Here is a 24,775-nt window from a genome sequence, read left to right on the forward strand (position 1 = left end):
ACCTGTACCTCACCTTGTAAATACGCTCTTTTAGCCCACCACCTAAACACTACCGGTTTTTTGATAAAATCATCACCAGTCTCATGCACGTGCCATGAGTCCACAATAGCCGTTTATAGGCCGTACACCACCTTATAAGCCGGCTCATTGTAGTGAATTTTACTATATTGACATGACTCTACCTTGTACGTCTCGTCTTTGTCCTATGTGTTAAATGTAGTCAAGCTTGAGGGAATCCCCTCAAAACAGTTATAGCGCCTTAGCGAGCGCGACACATAGCCAAATTACCACCCTCACTTAAATTAAGTTTATTTTGCACCCTGCACATATTAAATGGTCCTGAGGAAAGCCAGCTTAAATTCAACAAGGCACTGGCTGAAACATGTAGACCGCACTAGACGCTGGAGGTCATAATCAGCACTCCACCGCGTCTCTTTGCCTTTTTATCCGCTAGCAAAGGCCCAGTTCATTAAAGATAATCTACCCTCGGGTGCTGGGACCTCTTGCATAGCTTTTAATTTACACTGTCTCACCCCTTTTCACTGCACACTCAGCAACATACCAGCTCCGCAGTCTCCTGGCGTTGAAGCACACCCGGGGCACATTCGGTGCCACTGTGGTGGGCCCGATGATGAAGCATGCCACCGACTAGGTCGGTGGGTGAGGGCTTTATGAGGAAAACAATGCTTTTCCCCACCTTATGTTGCTTCTTGACGTACCTATAGAGTCTTCTATATTCTACTAACCTAGCTAGTCCTTTAACCTTATATCTAGACACATATACACCTATAAGTTACTCCTATGGCAGGCCTTAACAATCCTGAAGGCAGAGTGCTTGGTTTTATGTGAGATGGGGCTCTAGCATGAGATGAGCCTGTCTGCAGCTTTCGGAACCATGTCGTTATAGCTGTTCTAGGATATTGCCATACCATATACTCTTAAGTGCATTATGAACCTCGCGGTTAAATGCTAACTCTGGTTTGGCTTTATCAAAACATGTCGTGTAAGGTGTCATACGCTTTGGAATACTACCCCCTCGCCAGTCCTGGCGACGGGGGTAGCATTCCACCTTTCTAGAGGGAGAAGTCATGTTACTTTCCTTAATCCTGGTTAAAGTTAACCAGAGCCTCAGCATCACAAAATGGATGCTGCTGCCACAGACACCATTCTGACCTCCTGCTGCTGGGAGTCCTTCCAGCGAGTAAGGCTTGGACAATAGGTTTCCTGTCACAGGGAGGTGCTAGCACCACCCCAGACAGGCTATAGTGTATTGGGGCAGGGAGGGCTAAATGAAAGGAGACACTGCCTGGGGCACACAAGGTGTCCCATGCATAGTCCAGTTCAAACCGGTGCTGGGGCACTCCAGCCCCAGCTCTGGCACGAAACTGGACAAAGGGAAAGGGGTGTAACCACCCCCTTCCTGGGTACCACCCATAGGAGGGACCTAGCAGGTAATCCAGCCCCTATATTTGGTATATAGGTAGGAGCTGAGTCCCAAGACTTTAGATATATCCTGACTGAAACTCTGATATGAAACCCTGGACCTTCGACACCCTACTCGACGTAGAAGACTGAAGAATCTCCCTTTTGGTCAAGGAGTGACCACCCTGTGCAAGCAGGCACCATCAAGTGCTCAACGGTTTGCTTTGTCATTGCTCCCACCAGGGCTCGAACACAAAGCCTGACAAGACCCAGACTTCCAGACTTCCTTCAACCCGATCCACAGCCACAGTAAAGCTGAGACCCGTGGAGGCGGCGCGAGACGTGGGACCGGCCATCTTGGAAAGCCAGCGTATTGCTTTCCATGCAACTTCTGAGGCACCCTTGAAGTTGTGCCTTGGGGATTGAGAAGCCCCAGCCCCAAGCACCAACTGCACCGAAGATCACCTCTCCACACTCACCGAGTGCTGCGTGTGGCCCTTTTGCATTTTCCTGCTTGACGCATCTGTCCTGTCACTTGCCCGTTGGCTAGTGGCCTCTGTGACAACGAAACCCGAAATCTACACTGCTGGTCTGATTACTCCAGACTGGCCCCTGCTTCCCTGTGAAGGAGAAGCCCCTCAGTCCTTGCTGGCCTGAGTAAGAAGCCATCTTTGATTTCTGCGTGGGTTGCATTTGCCAAGGCCTGTTGACTTCGAATCGAGCACCAACTCCGCCAACAGCGAGAACCTTTGTGGGACAGTTCGTATTCAGCTCCTGGTTGTTGTCGACACCTCCTGGTCTACGTGGCTGCAGAGACAAGCTTCACAACATCACCTGATTGCTCCCCAACATCGCCTGGTTCCTTCCTGGTTCCTTCCTGGTCACTGGCTAGTGACCCAGACTCTGTCCCCTCTGCTTTCAGGTACTCTTCATCTTCGATCCACCCTTGGATCCAACCGGACTCTTCTCTCCTGGTCGCCTGCAGCATCTATTCTCCAAGGCTCCATAGAACTCCACGACGAAACCCGACACACTTTGGGACCTATGCACCCGCTTCCTGTGGGTGAGGTAACGCTAGTAATGTGGTGCTCCTGTGAAGATTAACTCTCCTAGTGTCCTTGTTTCAAGTGGTTAGCTTCTAGTCCAGTCGGAAGACTCCTAAATCTTTAACTTTCTATCTTTACGCACCCATTGACTTCTATGTGTGCACGCGTGTGCATTTAGACACCTCACCCGCATCCCGTGGGCCTCCTGCTTCCTAACTACTGTTAGTCCAGTGTAGTCCCAGCGATTCCCAAGGCCCTAGGCCTTACCATTGTTTGTGACGTGGTTCTTATACCACTATTTTAGTATATGGTTTAGCGGGCCACCCGGGCCTATCCATATTGTGCAACCTATTATATGTTATATTAAGTTACTTGTTATACACTTGTGCTTCTGTGCTCATAAAGACTTCAGGGGATTGATTTAGAAATAAATACATATATATTTTGAATATATAACCTGTGTGGTGTTCTTTCATTTGGTATTAAAAGGATTGCATATGGTAAAACAGCTGGCTTCACATGCCCTCTTGAGTTTAGCCTAAGACTGCTTGTGTCCATGCTACCCCTAGGATAGCTGGTCTATAAGGTTGACTTTACAACCATCACCATAAGGGTTGTTTGGACTGATACAGGGTGCCCACTAGAATAGTGAACATCACATATCAGGCCAACTTCTCACACTGATCATATCTCTATCTTTTGTGGATGCACCCTCTTCTACATCTGAGGCAGGTGGGGTAAGTGTTGCCTGTTCCTCATTCTTTTCAGCATCGTGAGACCCAACCAAACATGTAACAATCACCACAGTTATGACAAGAAGCACCACAACAATATGGGTTCCAATTATGCATTCTGTCTGCGCCCTGAGCTTTCAAAGTCCATTTTGAACCACTATTTGGATTTTTGAGGCACAAACGAAATCAACAAAGTCTCTTCTCTTTTTTTTCCCTCATCCTGTTATTTACAATGTCTTTTTATTTTCTATTTTCCATTTGATTAATGCAATTTTTCAGTCCAATAATACTAACCTATTGAAGAGTTGTAGTAAGCCCTAGCCCTCAATTCTTCTTCTATTGAAAGTCCCTAATTTACATCTTCTTCCACTTGGGCCTAGGTTATCTTCTTTCTAAGGCTAATAAGTTCTTCTTTCACAGTTCAAGCCTCATTGTTAATGATATTAGATCCAAGCATGGTAAAAACAAGCTGCAGAATCTCTGCATGAATCTCTCCCATTTCCTGTGCAGTGGACTGTCGACCAAAGGTAGGGAGAGCAACCTGGTTAAGGATCAGAAATCGCAAACCACTCAGCCTTGGTGGATCGGGAACTGTCAGAGTCAGAATTCCGAAAGCATCAACTCCAGGGACCAGCAACTGAAAAGCAATTGTCAGAGTGCTCTCTCCGTGACTCACTGTACCGGTCCCCAGCCTCCTGGATCTCTCCGGTCTCTGCACCTGCAGCCAGGTAGTCCACTCAGGAGATGCGTACTTTTGAGACAGTACCCTCTCTCTTCTGGATCGTCTCAGACCATCCGGTCTCTCTTCCGTTTCACTTTTATCTGATTCAGACATTTCAGGAATCGGAGCAAGATTTTTCTCAGATGCAAGCCTTATATTCAGCCTCTCTTTTCTTTCTGGCCAAATCTCTGCTTCTGCACCTGCTCTCCTCTTTTCCTCTTGATCTGATCCTTCTTCAATAGGCTGTCTGCTCTGAACTGGTTCAAAGTTCACTTCGGCAATCTCATCTATTTCAGAATCTGAACCCAACTCTGTAGCAGCTTGATCTCTTCTTCCTTGCTCAGTTGATTGTCCAGCCTCATCAAGAGTTCTTACGCCTTGACCTGTTCCTTCCTCTCCTGTTGCATTTTCAGTTGCACTTCTCGGAACAAGGGGAGTTGTTTCCTCCAAAGGCTCTGGAACTCGGCGGATATGCGATACGTGGATTCAGTTTGGCAATTCACCACACTTCACTGCTGTACTTGTGACCAAAATCACCTGGTATGGTCCTTGCCAGCGAGCATCAAGGTAGCTCTTCCTCACGTGCTTTCCAACAAGCACCCAGTCTCCAGGGTTAAGATCATGCAGCAGGTCTCTCGAGGTGGATGCACTCGCAGCCTTGACCTGGTGGGACACAAAATTAACCACATCACCCAGTCCCCTACAATAATCCAAAACCAAATCATCTGTGATGTTGATCAGTGCTGTAGCTGGCACTGTAGACAATCGCATAGCTCTTCCCATCAATATCTCATGGAGAGAAAGCCCGGTCCTTCTATCAGGAGTGCTACGCAGACTCATCAATACCAATGGCAGCGCATCCGGCCATTTCAAAGAAATTGATGAACAAACCTTTGAAACTCTCATCTTGATTGTGCCATGTATCTGCTCCACAAGACCAAATGCCTCAGGCCTTTAGCTACAGTGCAATCTCTGATCAATTTCCATAGCTGTACACAACAATTTCATTATTTAGCTATGGAAGTGTGTTCCTCTATCTGTCTCCACTGATGTTGGAAATCCGAAATGTGGGATCAGCTCCCTTAATATCACTTTTGCCACTCTGAGACGGTCACATCGTCTAATTGGATATGCCTCAACCCAATGCCAAAAGATACACACCACCACCAAAACATATCTCCCCCTATTGCACCTCTGCATCTCATTAAAGTCCAACTGTATCCTATTAAAAGGACCTCTTGATCTTCCAATGTGACTCATTGTAACCACAGTTCTCTTTCCAACATTCATTTGTTGACACGTAACACACATGACACACTGCTTCAGCACACACACGAAAACATGGGTTAAACCAAGTTTGCCTAAACACTTGCACCATGGCATCTCTCCCAAGATGAACTGCTCCATGAATCTGTCGTGCCATTTGGCTCAATAAACAGGTAGGACTGCTCTGTCACCTGTCGACACCCAAATGCCATCTTCTCTCTGTTCACAGCCTGCTCTAACCCATGATGCAGCTTCCTCCTCTGGAACCTCATCCTGCAGCCGCTTTACCTCATCCCAAGTATCGGCTACAGCTAACATCATGCTGAGCTTTTTCTCTTCTGTGCTCTCTCCTACATATTCTCCATTGCAAACACAAGCATTTATAGCACAAAAACGAGATACTTCATCAGCGTAGTTATTTCCTTTTGTAACAAAGTCCTCTCCCTTTCCATGGGCTGCACATTTTACTACTGCAATCTCCTTTGGTTTCTGCAAGGTGTCCAAATATTTGGCGCACAAATTCTCTGTTACGGATTGGGGATCCTGAGGATGTCAAAAATCCCCTCTATGACCATAACTGCCCGAAATCATGAACCACTCCAAACCCATATTGCCTTCCGTATAGATAGTCATTCGGACTCCGTTTGAGATGGTACAAGCACGCATCAGAGCAATAATCTCAGCCACCTGAGCAGAGTATATTATTTTCAAACAGGCAGCTTCCACCACCCCCAAGATGGTGCACACAGCAAACGCTGCTCTCAAACACTCTTAATTGTATCTTAAGCATGAACCATCAACAAAAAGGACCAAATGAGATTCAAGCAGAGGTTCATGAACAATGTCCGGTCAGGGTTTGGTAGATAGCTCAGTAACATCTAGGCAGTCATGCTCTTCACAATCCTCTCCTTCCTCTTGCGGAAGAGGCAATAATGTGGGGGGATTCAATGTGCTACAGCGTTTCACAGTGACATTTTCAGAAGCCAATATAACCTGCTCATACTTTTTAAGTCTGTTATTCATTAAATACTGTGTCTTGGTTCTTGTCATTAACAGCTCTCCTGAATGTGGCACATAAACAATAAGTGGATGACCCATCACTATGCTTTCACATCTCTCAATGCAGACACTGGTTGCAGCAACGAATTTGAGACATCCGGGCAATGCAGAAGCTACCAGATCTAATGTAGCCAAAAAGTAAGCCACTGGTCTACGGGCACCTCCATGTGTCTCTACAATGACCGCTAATGCACATCCCTCCTTCTCACAGCAGAAAAGCAAAAATGCTTTGTTGTGATCGGGCATTCCCAGAGCTGGAACGCGGCATAGGCTCTCTCTCAGCTCGTGGAAGGCTCTCAAACAATCGTCATCCCATGGTACCGGATCACTAATGTCCTTTCAAGTCAACCTCAATAGTGGCTTTGCTTGCAACAAAAAATTTGGGATCCACTATCGACAATAGCCAACCATTCCCAAAAACATGTGTACTTCTTTCTGTGTTTTCGGAGTTCCCATTTGCAGAATCTTCTCTATGCGGTCTGGTGACACTCTTCGTTTTCCCTTCTCAATTCGGTGACCTAGGTACTGAACCTCAGTCTGACAATACTGAAGTTTGTTTGGGGACATTTTGTGTCCATTCTCTGCCAAATGATTCAGCAAAGCCACAGTGTCGATCCTAAAAGCATCCTTAGTCTCTGAAGCGACAAAAAGGTCATCAATATACTGAACCAAAACTGAACTCTGGGGCATCACCAGCCCTTCAAGATTCTTTTTCAAACTTTGACTAAAGATAGAGGGGCTTTCTGTATACCCTTGAGGGATACGACACCATGTTAACACACGGTCTTCCATCTTAAATGCAAATAAAAATTGTCTGTATTCATGCAACGGTATGGAGAAAAATGCCTGACATAAATCTATGACTGTAACCCATTCGGCCTCACATGGTATCTGAAATAATATAACAGCTGGATTTGGTACCACAGGACAACATGAAATCACGATTGCTTTAACCCTGCACTATTCTGTATTTGCCACTTGGCATCTGCAGTCCCATAATAGGTGAGTTGCAAGGACTTCATCTTATCTTCTTCAGAATGACTTGTGCAATCATAGACTCGATTACAGGTCTTATTCCAGCCTCAGATTCTGTAGTCAATTTATACTGTGGAGTTTGTGGAAATACACCATTTGGTTTTACCTGTATCTTAACAGGTTCAACCCCTCAAATCAATCCTATCTCTTCACCCGTGAAATCCCACACTTTCGGAGAAACTGATTCCCTCAAATCATGTGGTAAGTCCTCTGTCATGAGAACCACAAACATTTCTGCACACAAACTCTTATTGGACATTTTAAAATCGTCATCACAGGTTTGCAACTCCATACCCCTCGGCGTGCAAGATATAGTACAATTTAGCTTACACAAAAGGTCTTGTCCCAATAGACAGACTGGGCTTGAAGCGCACACTACAAATTGATGTCTGTCTCGGAACGGTCCTATTCTCACAGGTAACTTGTCTGTTAATGGGTTAGTAATTCTTTGATTGGTAACTCCCACCACTTGAATCAATTGTCCTGAAAGGGATACATTTGGGAGCACTTCTGTCCTTAATGTGGAGCGCGCAGCTACAGTGTCTAACAAAAAGGTAACAGGATGTCCATTTACCTCTGCATCTATAAATGGTCCACTCTGATCTTCTTCCAGGGCCGCACCTTAAGTAAATTTCTCCTGCACCCTCCTCTGAAACTCCTGAGGATCTTGAGTTCGGTCAAATCTGTCTTGTATTTCAAAATAGGGCATCTGATGATACACCGGATTACTTGTTGGTATTCTTGGAGGCCGAGGTATCTGCATTTGTGACTCAAAACCTCCTCCATACATGGACCTAGGTCTAGTCACAATGTTCAAACCCTCGGACATCTGTCCCTCTCCCTCATATTGCATTTGATTTGCCGGATTTAATCAACACTCGCGCTTCCAATGCCTGATTTTGTGACAATAATGACAAGCAGTGACCTTCTTTGGATTTACCACCCATTCACCTCCTGTAACTACATCCATTCCCCTTCCTCTTCCCTGTTCAGGTTGGGTTAGCATATGTTGACCCATTCCCCTGCCACTTCCTCTTCCTGGACCTATCGCTCCTCCAACCCCTTGCATCAGATCAGGCCTTTCGGCATTCCTCAACTGCACCAACATCAACTTGTCTTTCGTTTTCTTTTGTGCCGCCTCCATCTGCTCACTGCAGTATTTTGCATAACGCAGAATTTCATCCACCAACTTATTCTGCCAACTTATCAAGTGATGCTGTATAATCAGACTAATATCAGATTTCAATCCCAGCACAAACTTCGAGACAAACTGTCCCATATCTTTTTGCTCAATAGTTTCCAATCCACTTTGCTGTTTAAAAGCTACTAAAAGTCTCTCATAATAGTCATGTACCGACTCCTAAGGATCTTGAGTAGTACAATCGATTTTAAGCCAAACAACAGTCTGAGGAGCTACTTTGGATTGCAACCACGTAATCACTTGCTCATATTTCTTCATTACCTCAGGTGAAGGACCATGATTCACAGGATCACTAGCTGGTTCTGCAGTGGGCCAATCAATTGCAACTTTACATGCTGCCCTCAGATCACCTGGGACCACTATATCAAACAAAGTATTCAAATCAATCCATACTACCTTTGAAATCTTGACAAACTGGTCCATATGTTCATACCACTCAGCAGGTTTTTCCCTCAGCCGAGGAAAATTATTAGTGAATGCTGCCAAATCACCCCTGCTCCATGGCACATGTACATACCCCCATTTTGTTCTTCTCTCAGAAGGAAATTTCCTACTTGTCCAGTCCCTCCACCCGGAGGGACTTTGTTGGCACTTTTCTTTTTGGCCCACCTCTCTTCCCATTTGTCTAATTCTCTCCACGCTCACAACCCTATCACCAATTCTCTAATTTGTGCCTTTAATCCTGTTGTTCACTTTTCTTCCAATTCTTTATCAGTATAGTGCCATCTGCAGATTCCGTGCATAATTTTGGTCTTTGTCAAATCCACCTCATAACCTTGTGCTAACTGTGACAATGCTTCATGAGTTCACTTTGCCTTTCTAGTAACATCCATAGCTACAATTAACAACACGCTTGGGTCCTATGTTTCAATTCTGTCCAATGGCAGATTCCCTTCAATCACCTCATCTATGTCTGCTTTTAATCTTACCACATCTAACAATGGGGCCTTCATTGCAAATTGTAAAATTATCTGACCTTTTTCACTTCCTGAATCATCCCTGTCACAACTTTGTGTTCTCCTTGGACCCCCACTCTCCTCCATTCCCAAAACTGGGCGACTTTCTCTCTCACAACTTTGACTTCTCCAATGGCTAACCTCACACAAATTCTGTGGTTCTTATCCCCATTTCATCTCTCTGTATCATTGAACCCCTCACTAGTGGAACCCACATTCTGATGTCTGACCTAGAGTTTTCCAAAGTTCCTGTTCATCTTGGTTCCGACCCACTGTCCTTTCTCGACGGATCAGCCGTAGCTGACAGTGGAGTACTAGCTTCCACTGGTATCGGAGCCAGAACCTTTCCACTCATTGTATGACTCCCTCCAGATATAGTCTCTTCCCCTTCTCCTGTTTGCTGTTGACTTCCACCTGTTCTCTCTGTAGGGTTATAAATCAAAACCATAGGTCCAATGGTAACTGGTACTGTAAGAGATTCTGGTAACTGCATGGTACATGCAATTTCTCCTGGCTCATGATCTGCATACCCTATCCCTCCAGATCCTCCTGGAATTCTTGCTCCCACTGAAATCTTCCCTCTTACTCCTGTTGTCTGCTCCTCTGAACCCGTTGATCCCACCCCTAAAGTTTCCTCTGTTTGCTGCGTCTTCTCAGTCTCCAACCTAGAATCACAAGATGGAGGACTTTCTGCTAGCAGTCTTTCAAGAAAACTGTCATCTGTATCACTTTCCTCTTCTGTCTTACTCTTTCATCCAGACCCTCCTTCCAGCAACCGAAATGGATACAATTGTTCTCCCTCTATAGTGTCTACTCTCCATCTCTTCAGCTGTGCATCCCACCTGGCATCCTGATATGCCTTCATTGCTTCTTCATTTTGCCCTGTGAAGCTTCTCTTCTCTTCGCAATTGCTGCTCTCATCCATGTATCTAATGCCTCACATTGTGTTGGTCTGGGCGGAGGTTTCAGAGAAGACATCACACCTCTCAGCTGGTACAGCACCTCTATACGGAATGACCCATAATAAGGAGAAGCCAATTCTCTGTAATTTTATGCCAATTTTGAAGCCACACTATGGTAAAGAGTCCTACATTTGTTGCCATATAATGTGCTGGGGTATCCTCTGGTGGAGCTTCTTCTCCTACCCGAGGCACCACCCCTGTGTCGCCTCTACACAAATCTTGGAACATCTTAAAATATCTCATTGATAAAATCAGTTATTTGCAACCCAAGTTTCACTGTTCAACTTCGGACGAACTTCCACCAATCCCAGCGTGGTGTTACACGAACCTACCAAGATCAGCGCGGCGAGCACTGACGTCACTGCTCCCCATTGCAGCTGCTCACCCTCCTTTACATTTTCACCCCATACACTCGCTCACAAATTCGTACTCACAAGTAACTGTATATCCAAAAGCTATTAAACTAAGTAACTGCTCATAACGCAGTCACAATAACTTACAGTTACATAAAACAAGTAATTGCCCGTCCGCTAAAAGATTGATAGAACACTCTTACAACAACATTCATTCGCTCTGACCCCCGACCTGCGTACCCGTGATGTATTCCGGCATTCAAAGTTCCCTGACACAAGTGAATCGTCGATAGCACTTCACGACACCCACAGACTTGGTCAGACAATTACCAATTTAAACCTATCCTGGGATCTTGGACTTCTCTTGAGTCCGCTCACCAAACTTCCTGATCCGCATGTGTTCGAACCAGTAAACCGATAAACCCACAATCACTCAACTTGCATCCCAACTTCGCAAGACATCACACAATTCATTCATCATCGCAATCTAACACACCACACAGGTTCATACCACCGCTACCACTGTTTCCACTGCACCATCAACCTCTGCTGACTTCCATCAGACTTCGCCGTCGTATACTCCATGTCCAAAGCCCTATTTTTTTCCGTTCCTACTCCTAATTTCCCTTTTCTCCCCTCACTTTAAAAGGATAACCACCCTCTGCTACCGTTTGATTACGCAAAAATTTTACTCCTTGCCTTCCCTACTAAATTCAAGGCAGATGGTCTTTTATGGCCTGCTAAAAGTGTTGAGGGGAGTAAAATATTTCAAGGTTATACTTTCAATTTAGTCATACTGCTAAAGGACCACAGACTCAGAATATCAGTTTTGTGGATTTATTATAAGGCTAAAAATAATTGAATATAAACACACATCAATATCAAAGTTTATAGGTACGTAAAAATCAATACAGAGCCGAGTCTACGAATATAATTCATTCGGCACAAAAAGCATAATATAATCAAACAAAGTATTCAAATCAATCTAAAATCACAATGCAACAAAGAATAGAAACTGAGTCCAATTCTCTTTTCATTTGAGAAGAAAACAAAAGGATCTTTCCCTCCTCTGCTCTACATAAAAATCCTACCTATTTCCCCGATATCCTATCCAATGGTGTCAGCATGTGTTTGACTTCCTAAGAAGTACTCACGTCAAATGGGTCTGATAGCTTAAAGCTATGGAGCTCCTTTTAAGATGCTCCTTCTCCTCCGAAAATAAGCAGAAGTCCCTCGAATGTGTCCCTGCGAATCATACAAAAAGGCAATGTTCAACACACTATATGTCACAAGGTAAACTTTTCTATTTGCAACATCTTTCAGTAAGTTTCCACAGAAGCTTTAATTAATTGACTTCTTCTTTCAGTGGCCTTGGTTCCCAGATAGGCCAAACACGAAAAGCGTCCTCCCTTTTCGCCTTCCAGCCTTCTTCAAAGACATTCTGGGTATCTCCTAAAATCTAAGAATAACGAGGTTGAAATCCTGCACCTGCAGTTGGATGAGAACACACTGTCTTTGAGCGCAAAAATGATTCATTTAATTATAATTCTTGAGCAACCAAGGAGAAACAAAACGCAAAACAACCCTGCATTTTGGGCCTACAATTCATACAACTTAAACTAAACACAATTACATTGCACAAGTAGTATTTCATCCTGCACATTATACATACATGAATTATAGGTTTATTTAATACATACAAAATCCTACTTAAATGTGTACACTACATTTCAATGATAATATAACTTTGAATAAATGCATATTAATAATCATTAAACACTGCAAACGGTAGAATGTGTGAGTGCATTTAAACCATGAGCATAGTGCACCCATACAATTTAGAGTGTTGTAAGTGGTCTATCAGCCTTAACCAGAGGTTCTCAGCAGAGAAGAAAAAACGGCCAAATAGTGGACACTTCGGTGAAGTGAGGTAGCCTTGGCATTTTGAGCTATCAACACCCTTGGCATAAAGCAAGAAACAAAATTGCTTTCTTCTTGGTCAATAAAAAGGAACAGTTAATTGAACGCTCAGAGCCACCATCTTGCAGCTTTGGAGCACTGAAGGGAACATCTGGAATAAGTGGGACAGTCAGTGAGGCCCCTTGAGAATCACAGACAAGTTGAGGCCAAAAATACGCCTAAATGAAATGAAAATCAAGCATAGCAGGCAAAACCCTGTTTTTTACAGGAGCACTATTGTTATGGCCAGAAACCAACAGCAACTCAAAACATGAACGCTCGTGTCATAAACAATGAAAAAAATAGTGCACTGAAAGTTAGATAAAGGGCCTTAGGCAAAATGACCCATATGACAGAGCCAGTCTCCATGGACGTGACAAACACACCAAAAGGAGGGACAAATGGCACCGATTCACCACAACAACAAAAAACATTTCAAGTGGCACACAAAGGAACCAATGTATGGGATGGGCATGCAAAACAAAACAGAGTAGATACAGCAAGTCTCAAGAGACAGCACATGCTCTGCCTAGGCTCAACCTAAATATGAGGGTGTTGTTCAGATATTCCTATGTTTTTGAGTGCTGCAAATACCAAAATGCTCATCGAGTCCAGGGCCTGGGCTATCAACTGGGGTTACTACTGCAACAAACATCAAGGCATGCTTGATTTAATCTCAGCCAATGGTGATCGCCCTTGGCCTCATTTTAGACCATTCTTTTCTTCCCACTATGCAATTCTAAACAGAGACCTGCCTTATGCGAATCAGACTTGGTCCTGCACCAACAGGAACATTTCAGCCCAAATTGCAAGTCCTGGTACCCTCCTGACAGGAACCCAAACAACCCCAGTCTGGTTGTGACCTCTAGGTCTTGTCAATGAGGGATAGCTAAAGTCCTGTGCCACAGTGAGCACTGTACCCACGCCTGGGCACACCTGTCACACTTAGGGTGTTGACTGAAAATAACAACAAGTAGTCTTACTCCCAGGTTAAATGGCCTTGAAAATGAAAAAAACTAAGTGGAAAGGTAGTTCAGAAGAGACTGGACATGAAGGAAAAGAGTAAGACAGCCTTAGCTCAAATTGAGCCTATGATGTGAATTGAGATTAAGGCCCCAAAGGTGCAGCTCATATCTCTAATGGTGATGGTGACAACACCATGAGTAGAACCTGGAACATGGGCATTTCTAGACTTTGCCTTTCCACAAATGTCATTCTTGAATATGCCAAGATGTGAACATTGACCACTTTTTCCAGGCTTGTGAGAAAGGGTGTTGCATGTACGTGCTGGAGGAGTAGCTTTTTGGTTCTGGAGCTATAACTGAGGAAGTGAAAAATGCTGTCATAGCCTTAGAGTTTCAAAACCACAACTTACATTCATAGACTAAGAAGGATCTGCCAAGGAGGAGTGAGCTGACCCTGAAAAGTACCCGGGTAACATGACGTTTAGTTTCAAACAGACTCACCAATCCTGGGTTCAAGTTCTCTCACAAACTATGCATATTTCCGGAAAAGCTACGGTGAGTCTGTGAAGTTTATCAGGTGCCAAACCAGTAAAAAAATGTTTGGTTAAAACAAGCATGTACAATGATTATAACTTAGCATTCACAGAAAAATATAGAAGAAGGGACATCAAACAAAATTAAACAATGAAATAAGATAACAGCAATTGAGTAGCATGCTGGTAAAGCAAACAGGCACGCAAATACAATATACCTAAGAAGAGACTAGCTGGCCCTTTGATTAGAGCAATTAAAATCACCAAGTTAGTCACGGCTAAACCAGTCCCATGAATGAAAATAAATGAGGGGATAAATGTACTGCTATTTGCACAAATCGAAATTGTCAAATTGTGGATCCAGTATTTAATTTAGAAACTTCGATTCAATTGCAAAGTAGGTTTTTAAATACATCTGGTTACACACCAACAAGTTTTTTTAAGAAGCACATGATGGTACAGACGCTCAACTCCTCAAATATTTGTTGTATATATTAACAGTCGAGATTGTGCATAGTATTACACAAGCAAATGCTATGTTAACCCCTTCGGCGCTTATGACGTGCTCAGCTCGTAATGAGGCACAATGGAGCTGTGCACATGACGAGCTGAACTCGTCCTAAATGCCGTGGAACGCCCACGCGGGGCTAATTCCCCTCCTGTGTGGGCATTCCATGGGAGTGGGCAGAGTCGTGACGCGCTCAGCTCCTCATGAGTACAGCTCCACTGTGCAGCACAACGAGCTGGGCTCGTCGCGAGCACCACGGTGCCGCGTGCAGCCCCCCCCCCCCCCGCACCGTGGGGAAATTCGCCCAGCATGGAAGGGGTTAATCTTTTTCACTTTGATACACACATGTCTGCAAGTTATGTTATTTTTAAAATAAATAACCCAGTTTCCTTCAAATTGCAAAATAGGTATATGTAGCAAACAGATGAGTTGGCCTTACAGTTTTGGAGTCATCAATAAAGTGAGCTTAAAACGCAGCTATGTTGACTTGGCATTAGAAGCTATAGAATACTCCTTGATTTTAGTTTTGATGCAAGACTAAGCAGTGTTTCGTTAAGAAATACCAAATGATCCCAAAGACAAAGGTCTAACTCCAGCTAATTGTAGATAAATATACGATAAACTTTGTAGCTCTGAAACCAGGCACTATGATTTGCAATTTCAAGTAAACTTCAGCTTTCAGAGACTGAGCAACTTGCATTGTGCTAGGGGAAAAGAGACAGCACAGGTCTGCATCTGCAAAGATTGTCCAATTTCTGGTGTCTTTTCTTGAGCTGGTGCTCAAAAGAGGCTCCTATGCAAGACATATAGCCTTGCCCTATACGTGTGTGCTGTCTAGATACGGAATTGTACTGGGTCACACCCTTCCAATTGCAAATTCATATGTGGAAGGTTCTTACTTGTTGGATATGTGCTGTGCACTGGAGCACATATTCAATGTGTTATTAGCTTGAGAAACGAACACATTTCCCCTTATTTTAATCTGGTGGAAAATGGGCATTAGGCTGAATTCACAGCAGCTCTATTGAAGGTTTTTGCTCAGATTTGGAGACTCTACCCGACGTAGGCCGTAGGAGGCGGAGCTTGTAATCCTCGTGGCCTGGAGCCTTGTGGCCGGAGCAGCTGTACCAAAGCTGAAAGGGCAGACGGAGCAACGAGGAGCGCCTTCGGAAAGGGGCAAGCTGAAAAATGCTGAATGCCAGCCACCAAGGGCCGAGGGAGTGCGGAGAATTGGAAGGCAGGTCATGGACTCTGGCATGTCGCCATTATGGCGGCTGCGCTGGTCCCCCATATCGGTGGGAGGCGGGGTGCACCGCGCACAGTAGCGACGCGGCGCCCGCGGCTTTCCCTTGATTGGCTGGTGGTCCGCGTGAACCAGAAGTACTTATTGGTGCTTCCGGTCCACGCGCTCGGGCAAGCCGGTCGTGACCGGTTTTGCCTCCACTACACTAAGGTATAAGAAGGCTGGGGAGCAGAGAGGACGGCCTCTCTTTTTTGCTGCTCCCCAGCTTGGGAACCGCCCTCGATGGGTCCGGGCCTCCAAAGGAGGCCCTTTAACTATACTTTTTCCTTCTCTTTTCCTGCAGAGTCCGGCGGAGCCTCCGGCGCGAAAGAGGGATGGAGTCGGTTGCGGGAAAGGAGTCATGCACCCCGCTGGTGTGGGCGAGGGATTCCGGCCGCTGCTGCTCGCTGTTGGTGAACAGACCAACTGGAGCAGCGCCATGAGCTATGGATCCGATGTGCGATGCATGTGGGTCACCATGCTGGACCCCTTGCGTCCTGCCATCAGAAGTTCACCCGGAGTCAGATTGGAGGATTTCTTTTTTTTTTTTTTTATTCCGTAATTTTTTATTGAAAATAAAGAGCATATTTACATGGTACTGGGTGAAGAACACATGGGGAAAGAGAAAGGAGAAAGAGCGCCGGGGGGCAGGGATGATCACCCTGCTCTGCCCCTGAAGGGTGAGTGCATTAGCCCTGTGCTAGGCGTTACAGAGTCTGTGGTGCGCGTCATGCACGTCGAGGGTGCAATCAGTGTCGGCATTGCGGTCAGCTGGCGATGGTTTGGTAACCCTATTTAGGCATCCTGTGAGATGCGGCCGGTGTAGTGTAGTGCGCGGGCTGTGTTGTCTTGCAGGGTGCACCTTGAAAGAAACCTGGTGTTGTACGTGCCTGTGTGATGTGGGGACATCAGAGGGGGCATCAGTTAGAATAATGCGCTATACCAGAAAGTGAGATGTGGGTGGCAAGCATTAAGATGTTATTACCTGTGTGCTGCTAACTCAAACCTACATTATGCCAAAACAATGCTAAATTATAGATCACGCTTTAACAGGGTTCCTCGAAAACAGTTGAAATATGTTTTGCCAAGGACCCCAAAAGTTCTTAATAAGGCTCTGGGTAGGGAGACTGAGTAAAGGTAGAGGTAGACAGAGAGGTTTAGATCTAAATAACCTGCTATTTTCTGGATCTTTTCCTAGTAGCGGTCTGGTTTGCTTGAATTCGATGATATTGCTTTGCTCTAGGGCAGTCAGAGCATGATAGAACGAACCTTGAATTCGGTCATATTTCTCACTGTAGACTATGCCCCTAAGCTGGGGAGGTGGTACCACCTCAACCCCTCCCCAGGGTCCACATCTCCCTTGTGACTGCACTGCAGGTATGCGCAGGAGAGGGTTATCTGTGTGATGCGGGTGACTGATCCCCTGCCCCTCTGCTGGCATACAAATAGAACGCTGTAACCAGTACGGGTTGTTTGCTCTCATTACCACATGCTCCGATTCCACGCTTGGTTAGCACTCGCCTGCAAATTTCCTCGCTTCCGGCTGTACTGCAGTTTCTTCACCGGATCGGGGACTCTGTGATTTCACTCAACGGACTCAATCTAAATGAAGTGTCCACTTCAAAAAGGGGCTGGCGAGTTTGCTAAGCGAGCTGTACTTTGGGTGTGCGTGAGAGCAGGCAGCTACTAATGTAAATCAGGCAAGCCATTATGACGCTTAAATTCAACGTTTGAAGAGCAAAGGGGGCGCTATATATTTTTTTAACATTTTTTTTTTTTAAAACCCTCATTCGCCTCCAACCATAGCTCTCTTGAGATCCATAGGCTGCTGCTGCTTCTCCAGTCGGAGAGGTAGGCTCCACATTTCGATCTTGTCCCACGGCTCTACCAGCAACACACCCACTTCAATCCAGAAGCTATCCTCCCATTGTTGTTACAGGGGAAGGTGGTTGTGCTCTTCTTCAGGGCTTAACCCGGGCTAGTGTCATTGGTCTTAACATGCATAGACACTGCTTAAGAGCTTCCTCGAGGCTTAATCATAGGAGACAAAGCAAAAAAAAAAAAAAGGATCAGACTGCTGTCCAATTGCACAGTTTTTTCCATGTTTTCTTTTTCTTTGAATTTTTCAGTCTAATCAAATCAATTTTTGAAGTTTTATATATGGAAGATAACCACTCCGAATACATGGGAGGTGTTGCTTCAACCCATTTCTTGCAAATTTCCCGTCTGGCCAGAAGCATTGCATAGAATAGGAAGTCTCTATCTGCGCCACTGATATCCCTCCAGATGCCAAAAATGATATTCTCTAGAGAGACCTGTATCGGATATCCCAGAATCGATGTCAACAAGGCTTCAATTTTACTCCAAAATTCCCCCAATAGGGGACAGGCCCAAAACATATGTGTGCCTGGAGCGCTCTCTAAATTACATTTTTTGCACTTGGCCGAGGGGCCTTTGGACATTTTAGAGAGCCTTGCCGGGGAGAAGTATGCCCTATGTGATGTAAAAAAGTGGTTCCTCCTCAACCATGCTGGCTTTACGGTCGAAAAGAGGATGTTGTATGAGGAACACCAGAGGGACTCACAGTCAGTATCCGGGAAGACCTCCCCCATAATTGGTCAGCTAACTTAAATTCACCATCAATAGCCACTTCCATTGCCCAATAGAAAAAGGAGATTTCTTTCTTCCCTACTGGTTTATTAACTAGATGGTCTTCCAGGGGGACCCCTTTCCCTAAGGGAACCTTCAAATTCTGCGACCAGCTCAGTAGCTGCAAGTATTTTAACCGTGACAGGCCCTCCACCAGTTTATCATTTAAAATTGCCCAGGGCAATAGCGAACCACTAACCGCAAGGTCCCCCCAGACTACTACACCAGATGCTTTTAAAGGGGCTGCCAACTGGTCTTTCAAGCAGCTAGGGGTTCCCGGGCTGTCCCACATAGGTGCGAGCCTAGAGTAGTAATCAAGGCCTATTAGATGTTTTATCTTCACCCAATTATGGGCCATAACCCTTAGGACCTTCAGTCTGACCTTCTTAATTTTTTTTTTAAGAAGGGCGCTATATTGATGAAATATGTGTACAGTAGAACTAAGAGTGTTGCGGTGTGCCTTCTTACAGTGCCATCCAAGTGGGTTAGAGTTGGAGACGACCCGTTTAGAGCACGGAGCCACAGTTCATTGGAGATGTTTATATATATAGGAAGGACAAAAGGTCCGAGTCCTACTGAATAAGGAAGCCTCATCCACTTTTGTGGCATGCTTCTTCATCAGTCCACCCTGTTAAGATACTGCTACCAGGGCGGACTTGACTTAGTTCGAAGGTAGTTATTGATAATGCTGCAACTCGATAAATCTGTATCCAGATTTCTAAGAATAATTTGGGGTGAACCTCAAAGAAATAAATGTGGTCACATTTACCCCAGGTATGGTGCAAATAATGCTTGAGATGAATCTGAGTACTAGGCCCTGTTCATTTACAAATGAGCCAAAGATGTTTCTGCCCACTTAGTGCCATGATCCTGGGCATTCGTCAGGACTTGAAAAGGACCCTACTACAATTCTTGTTTTCATTCGCTGGTGTTAAGTGCAATATGGTCCCTTCACAATGTTAAATTGAGACCCCTGAGGTTGAAGATGGTGAACTAGGTATCTCTGCAATGATGCTGGGTGAAAGTATTTGATCTCCCGCACAAAGTGGAAGGGATCCTCATGTAAGGCAACTGGTTCTTTGCTAAGCACTTTCATTTTGAAAAGCTAATTTTAATGTTCCACAGGTAATGCAACTGGTGCTGTGCTAAGCGCTCTCATGTAAAAGTTTGATTTCAAATTTTCCTGTTGTAATGCAACTGGTGCTAGGCTAAGCGCTCTCAATTGAAAGCCTGCTTTCAACGATTCCACAGGTAATGTAACTGGTGCTATGCTAAGCGCTCTCATTTGAAAGTCTGATTTCAATTTCCTGAGGTCATTCAACTGGTGCCATGCTAAGCTGTCTCATTTGAAAATCTCATTTCAAGGTTCCTCAGGTAATGCAATGTGTGCTATGCTAGGCGCTCTCAATTGATGGTCTGATTGCAATATAAATTAAAAGCCCAGCTTTCGGGTCAGCCAGCCATCGCAGGCTGAAGTACATTCATGCTTAAAGTAAGCTTGGGACGGGTCACTAGAAATGCTGGGTATGTATTTGGTACGTTACCTGTTACTCTTATTTGTTGTTCCATGCACATAGCCTTGCCAGAACAAGCATATCCCTGCTGGCTAGAGAGTTATGACAGCATGGCTAGCTTGCCCAAATGTTTTGTGGTTTTGTTACTCGTGGGGCTACGATTAGCGTGGGAATGTCTGATGAGTTTGAGTGCGAAGATCTCAATGTTACGCAACCTGGGTGGTTTTAACATTCACATTTTACGTGTGCCAGCCGCATGTCTTTAGTACAAAATATGTGGCCATGACAATATTTTGTTGCCATCGGAATGGACAAACCATTTGTGTAATTGATGTTTTTACCTTCAAGCATATCTGACCTATTGTGGGATGCAGGAAAAAATAAGGGATAATAGTGTCAAGGTTCTTCCTTTTTTACAGCACGATTTATAGTGCTGCATGCTGCTGGGGGGCTTAGGCAGAGCGCTGCTCGTATCAGGGCACTCTCTCGAATGGTTTGCAACTCCTTCCTGCAAAATGGCAGGCATGGAAAAACTGGGGGGGCAAGTGTTCAAGTACACAAAGACGCGTGTACAAGTGAGGGACCACAGGCCATCCAAATTTGATTTCAAGTAACATCCAGCGAGCATATGGCCACAAGTGAAACTGGGTCTAACACGTGGCCTTTTCTTTTAGGCTCTCAAAAGGCCGAGAATATGTATAAGGGCCTACTGCTGTGACCAGTTTGAGTTAAAGGCATGTATCGCAAAGCCATAATTTAACGTGAGTTCTTCGGAACAAACTTTAGTGGAAATACTAGCCGCCACTTTTCATGTGCCCTTGTACCTTCCTTCCACTAGGTAATGAACGCAACATGGCACATGAACTACAGGGTAACGTCCCAGCCGCCAGTATTGCTGCACAGCGGCTTCTCATACGCTAGCTAGCTCTTGGGGCTACATCAAAGGATATGAGTACCACCTGCTTGTCACTGTTAGTAGCCTTCTTTGTAAGAATAGGACTGGAGCTGCTAAGAGTGGGGATCGTACGGGGAGGTACAGTCTCCTGACGTAGTCGAAGGGGCTGGCATGTAAACTGTATCTCTTATCCAAAGGCTAAGAACACTAATCGTCTGTGTTTTGTATTCCTTTATGTAGGGCTGGACCCCTGTCTCTGATGCCTCGGAGGTGATCCACACCCCAAGGCGGCAAGATGCCTGGGAGGTGATCCACACCCCAATATCGGCAAGATGTTGACAGGAATTGGGACCGGAAGATCTGGAACAGGTGTGGCAAGCGGAGGCATCAGGTGTGATGAATAATCAAGAAAAAGGCTCGGAGGGGCTAGCATGAATGAGTAAGATGCGGCGGCCCATGCACTGTCTTGGTTGTGTATAGTTATAGACAGCCAGAACTTGCAGCCAGCAGGGGTATTTAGTAGTCCCCTGCATTACAAGTGAATATGTCCTGCCAGCTTGACCAAAACCAGGGGTAGCGGACAGATGCAACACCTCAACACCCTCTTTAAGATGCTGCGGCCCATGCACTGTCTTGGTTGTATAAAGTTATAGACAGCCAGGATTTGCTGCCAGCAGGGGTATTTAGCAGTCGGCTGCATTACAAGTGCATATATCTTGCCAGCTTGACCAAAACCAGGGGTAAGTGACAGATGCAACAATCTGTTTTGCAATAGCATTCAGCTAATAAGCAACATCTTATGGAACTTGTACATGCAGGTGCCATCTTTGCTGGTACTGTGCTGCGTTGGGATGCTCCGTAGTAGAGGAATTTTTCCCGCTGAAGGGTCATGGACGCAAGCAGATAGTTAGTAGGGGGAGGGTTTCATTGGAGCCTATCCCAGAACATAATGGCCAGGCGTGTGTTGTTTGCAACTTCCTGGGTTATCCTTATGGAAGATATTGGGGTCTATGGGGCACTCCCTGTGTAGTCTTCCCCAAATATTTTTTCAATTTCATGGAGCAGCAGGCTATTCCGATAATGCACCAACCCCATTGGTATGGGTGCGGTTATATTAGCAATGAGTCCAAAGTCTGGAAGTGAGGTTGTGGCTTAATGGTCAATGCTGCCGACTATAGTACTGCGGAGCCGACTTTAAAATCCAGTGTCGCTCGACATTCTAAAAAATGCAATATGTCTGTAGGGCGCATCATGCTTCAATTAATATTTACGTTTTAGCAACAATATCTCAACCGGATTCAATGAGGAAGGCAAATACATGTACAAGATATTACAAGGTAGCTAAAAAAGGAGAGACTCCCAGTATCTTTTTTGAAAAAGTGCTCATGGCATCATATATTGAATTCACACTTTATACAGGACAGTTATAACAGCACTGTTGGCATAAAATGCGGTGGCATCCCACGGGGGCTTTGTGCACTTGGTGCTCGTGAAACAAAGAGTGACAACGCGTGTGACAGGTGGGAGACACAGCGAAGGACGCCAGGTGACGAGGTGAAGAGCAATATATACAAAAGCAATGGTTCGTCATCAATGAATGGAAGGCAGATAATTGTTTTTGAACCAAAGGTGAGAATGCGCCGTGAGTTGCGCTGTATGATTGGTCGGCGGCGTTTTGATCCTATCAAGTCAGAATCATCATCAGGACCGGGTTGTCAATTTGGAAGTGATGTGGATGAATTGTAGCAGGCTTGGTAGTAAGGTGCTATACAAAGCCGGTCGAGTGATCTGGAATCTGCATTTGTGGTGTCTAAAAAGCCAAAACAACGGTGGTGAGCGGAGGCGCAGGGTCGGAGCCCCTATCCACTGTGTTCCTCCAAAGTGGTTAAAGAGAGGTGGAGGCAGGGTCGGAATACCAATCCACTGCCTGGGTCTCGGGGCGGGTACCTTTATATCAGATTTGGCATGGCGCAGAGTAAATCCAGGGGCCGTGGGGAGGCTGTAACAGGGTCCAAGTCAAGTGCAGTCTCACCTGGTATGTTACCGGGTATGTTATTACTATTACCGCACAAACCAAGTTGGCACAGAGGGTGCATAGTTAAGGGCTCACTGGGGCAGGCCGTCCAAAGCAAGGATAAGGTCTAAATATCCTACGGGGGACGCCTAGGAATGCTTTTTGCCTTTGGCATGATCTGATACATTCACCGCTTTAGATTGGGTAGGGACGTAGTTCTGAAAAACCTATGGGTACGGTTCAATAAGGCAGGGAGTGCAACATGACCTTTCTAGGAGGAGGAAGGGGGAGGCCAGATAGTCGGTCAACTATACTAGCCTGTGGCGGTAAGGTGATGATTGGTGAGCATAGTTTATAGTCCTTAACGGGCATAACCATGGTCAAAATGGGGACGCCCGAGGGGGAGACATAGGGTCTCTCATGGAACTCCAGAGGCAGGTACAGCCGATAGGCTGGAAAGGTGCGGGGGTAGGGAGGTCACGCTTTCAGTAGCCTGAATGGCCACTCCCCACATGCGCATGGGCTCAAGGGCCCAAGGACGCATAACTGCAGCGGCCCCCTTTTATGGAGTTGAATCTGTAAGGGCGTAGGGGGGGCCCGGTGGAGGTATCCATCCAGTAAGCTGGACCCCCTGCGCAAGGTCACTCAGGTTGAAGGTTGGGACCTAGCTTGAACTTGACCTAGGGCCGCCAGTCATTGACCTTGCCGTAGGCTCTAACAGGGATACGCAGAAAGAGAATATCTTCATTGCTTAGCTTATGATAGGAACCGATATGTATTAGAAACATGTTATGGTCAGCCAATCGACGGCTTGTGCCTATCAATGTATTGGACTTTCTGCATATTGTGTGCATAATGAAAAATAATAACAAAATTGTAATGTTTGTTTATATTATGTAAAAAATTACGGCCGGGGTTTACTACCCCTAATCCAAAGCAGTGTGGTGCTTGGATTGTTTGCCTTGGGGGTAAAAGAGGGGGAGCCCCGGTGGGAGCCAGGAGACTGCCCACCCCAAGGGTTGGGGTGAAGAGGAGGAGGACTTTAGGCAAGTACCAGGCTATATGCTCTAGGCAGCCTGCAGGCACCAGTGGTTCACGGAAGTGGGTGGCATCAGGCTGGTGTGTCTTCAGTCCGCTGTGGTATTCTTCTGCCCACACTGATCAGCCCCCAAGCTGGACTGGCCTGACAAGCCTGCACTTGCGACTGCACCCTGTATGCACCCTACAAGGGGCTTCAGAACATAAAAGGTACAGTCTTGTTACCAGTTCTGAGGATGCCTGTGGGGAGACTCAAGTATTTGAATGATTAACTACAAGAGGCCATGAGGAGAAACTGGAGGCCTCTGGAGGCTTGTGGATTCAGTAGCAGCTCAGGATTTCAAGACTAGAGTTTAACCCTAAAGGTGAGCTATTCCTCTCTTCTTTACAGCAGGGACTGTGCATGCCCTCCTCCCAAAGCCACTAGTTAACAATCTGTGTGGGGGTGAGGCGGCACACTTAGATTTTCTATGTCCTTTCCTGGGAACAAATATTTGTGAAAATATCTGCAGGAAAGCATAACTACTTTTTAACACCTGGGGAGGCAAAGATGGTAAGGCAGGAGACCACACTCCCCTAGTGTCTGACTAGTCAATCAGCGCTCCTGCAACCTGCATTTTATCCGATTCACAGAAGCTTTGTGGTTGGCGAGATACCCTGGTG

The sequence above is a fragment of the Lissotriton helveticus genome, chromosome 10 (genome assembly GCF_964261635.1).
Source record: "Lissotriton helveticus chromosome 10, aLisHel1.1, whole genome shotgun sequence".
NCBI classification, from domain to species: domain Eukaryota; kingdom Metazoa; phylum Chordata; class Amphibia; order Caudata; family Salamandridae; genus Lissotriton; species Lissotriton helveticus.